This window comes from Phoenix dactylifera, chromosome 6 (assembly GCF_051530095.1).
Source record: "Phoenix dactylifera cultivar Ajwa chromosome 6, Ajwa_hap1_PhDact_Kaust_v1.1, whole genome shotgun sequence".
Classification (NCBI taxonomy): Eukaryota; Viridiplantae; Streptophyta; class Magnoliopsida; order Arecales; family Arecaceae; genus Phoenix; species Phoenix dactylifera.
This window is the reverse complement of record NC_143195.1, coordinates 33,402,824-33,405,973: the sequence shown is the minus strand read 5'-3', so window position 1 is coordinate 33,405,973 and position 3,150 is coordinate 33,402,824.

Sequence of the window (3,150 nt, the reverse complement as noted above, 5' to 3'; positions counted from 1 at the left end):
ATTCTTCAATTTAAGGCTCTCCATACTTTCTCCTTTTGTATTAGTGTACTCCAGTCGTTCCGGTCCTTTCCCCCTTCTTGACCCCGTCCTGACCGTAGATTCACTGGCCATTAGGGATGGGCGAAGTGAGAGCAGACCGCATTAAGTCGGAGCTGGTCGCCGAAGACCTAGATAGGTTCGTGGCTCGATACCACCTTCCCGAGGCCTGCAATGTTACGCTCCCGGGGCCTGAGGAGAGGATGTCCCATCCTCCTCCAGGGAAGGTTGCCATCAATGAGGGCATTCTTCAGGCCGGGTTCCGCTTTCCCCCCTCGGACTTAGTCGTTCAGGTGCTTCGGGGTTTAAGAGTGGCGCCGACGCAACTGGTGCCGAACTCATGGCGCGCCCTGACGGCCTTTCAGGTTCTCTGCCGCATGCACGAGGTTTCCGCCACCCTGAATGTCTTTTGGGAATGCTACGGCCTGAGCGGCCACCCCCAGGACAAAGGGTGGTGGTGCTTTGCGGCGCGGCGAGGGTGCGGCCTCGTCAAGGAGGCTCCTACCTCCATTCACGGCTGGAAGGGGCGCTTCTTTTTCGTTGACGCAGATCCCTCTTGGGGAATCAGGGCAACCTGGGAGACGCCGATGAAGTCCCCGATTGGCCTATCGAGGTTGTCGAGGGAGGAATCCGATTGCGTCGCCGTCTTGAAGGGGTTGGTTGCCGAGGGCCGGCTCCCCTCGGTGGCTCGCCTTATTTCCGAGGATACCTTGGTGAACGTCGGTCTGAGCTCGGTCCCCGCTGACCGTGAGCCCGCCACCATTTTTTTTTTAGCTCTTTTCTCCTCTTTCGTCTCGTTCTTTCCTTCAGTTTCTCAACCTTCGACCACCTCGTCCTTTTTGCAGAGATCGACGACGTCATGCGGTCGGACAAGGCAACGGCTGTTGGTAGGACGTCCCTACTGGAAGCAGTCCGGAGGAAGAAACGAGCTCCTCCGAGCGGGGCCCCACCGGCGAAGAAGTCCCGCCGGCAGGCGACTCCGACGCCGACAGACGGGTCCGGACCCACCGATCAGGGGGACGCCGCGGGCGCGGACCGGCAGTTGATGCTGTATCAGCCCTCCGATACCGAGACTACCGTTTCTCCGGAGGCATCACCCGGGCGCGCCCGAGATGGACGGGTCGGACGTGATCGGTCCCCAGCCCAGCCTTCGACTCGGTCGGCTCCGGATGATACGAGGAGGGACGCGCCGAGGCCCCGGCCGAGCGGGACCCTGTCAATTCCAGGGGCGGTCCCCGCCCCGAGCATGGTCAGCATGACTCTTCCCCAAACGATGGGTAAGGGTAAGGCTGCAGAACCACCGTCCGACTCCGGGGAGAAGTCGGGGTCGGCCTTCACTTTCGCCGGCGCCCGAAACCTCATCGAGACGGTGCTGCTGGAGAAGGACCGCAGGCAGGTCCGGGAGATGAGGGTCCCTGACATTGGGGCTGCCAGCTGCGTCTGTCTCATGTCGGTGAGTGTTCTTTTGGTCGCTTTCATCATTTATAGGCTCTGTTGATCCCCGCCCGACGCCCTCGTTTTTCCTATCTCTTAGCTCGCCCAGTACATGATCCGCCTGGAGGAGTGCTACGAGGAACAGGCGAGGCTCCTGGCGAGGGCCGAGAGCCGACTGAAGGCAGTAGAGGAGGGAGGTCAGGCTGCGGCGGGGAGGACGACCAGGGACCTCGAGATGAGGCTCCAGGTGGCCGAAGAGCGGGCATTCGGCTTCGTCACCCTCGAGAAGCAACTGTTGGAGGCTCAGGAGCAACTCAAGGTTGCCTCGGGTCTCGAGGGCGAGATCAAGAAGGTGGAGGAGCGGGCCGAGAAGCAGTCCCGGAAGGCTGCCGACTACCGGGAGAGGTGGGAGAAGGCCCAGCGGTCAGCCGACAACGCCCGCAACCGAATCCGGTCTCTTGAAGCCAAGCTGGGCGAATTGGAGTCGGCCTTGGAGAAGTCCCGCGCGAGCGACCAGGAGCTTCAGTCGCGCCTGGAGGAGGCTGAGGCTGCTCGCATTGCTGCCGAGGCGAAGCACAAGGAGGCTCAGGCTGATCTGCTGAGGATCTCCTCCGAGGCGGACGACCGGATTGTGGCGAAGGTCTTGGAGGCGAAAGCTCAGATTATGGAGCGGGCAGAGGCGGCGCTGGCCGAGAAGAGTGTGGAAATCGGGCGTCAGGCGGTACAGGCTTATCGTCAGTCCGCCGAGTTCACCCGTGATATGTCGGAGGCGGTACAGGCCTATCGTCAGTCTGACGAGTTCGTCCGTGACATGTCGGACGCGGGGTCTGACTCCTTTATCTTAGGCTTCGAGGAAGGCCTGACAAGGGTGTCGGCTAAGTACCCCGAAATTGACCTGAGTGGGATATCTCTTCTAGACTCCTCTCCGGCGCCATTGCCTGCTGATTCTCCAACCGCCTCCCTACCCCCTGCGGACGTGCCCGGCGTTCCCGACCCGGGGGTTCCTCCAAGCTGACCTTCTATATTTTTGTTCTTTTCTTTGTGTGTTGGCGTTTTGCCAAGTTGTATGGGTCTCGGCCCTGAAACAATGAAAGTTAATGCAAATAGAGTTTCTTCATTTCACTTTCGTCCTTCTTCTTTTTAACTCTTGGTAGCGTCTCGCTGACTCCCGACTCTTGAAATTCTTCTGGCGCTAGGCCAGGTATCTGAGGGTTAGGCCTCAGGGAATTCTTCCGGCTCTAAGCCAGGCATCCGAGGGTTAGGCCTCAGGAACTTCTTCCGGCGCTAAGCCGGGCATCCGAGGGTTAGGCCTCAGAAAATTCTTCCGGCACTAAGCCAGGCATCCGAGGGTTAGGCCTCGGAAAATTCTTCCGGCGCTAAGCCAGGCATCCGAGGGTTGGGCCTCAGGAAATTCTTCCGGCACTAGGCCAGGCATCCGAGGGTTCGGCCTCAGGAAATTCTTCCGGCACTAGGCCAGGCATCCGAGGGTTAGGCCTCAGGAAATTCTTCCGGCACTAAGCCAGGCATCCGAGGGTTATGCCTCAGGAAATTCTTCCGGCGCTAAGCCAGGCATCCGAGGGTTAGGCCTCAGAAAATTCTTCCGGCACTAGGCCAGGCATCCGAGGGTTAGGCCTCAGGAAATTCTTCCGGCACTAGGCCAGGCATCCGAGGGTTGGGCCT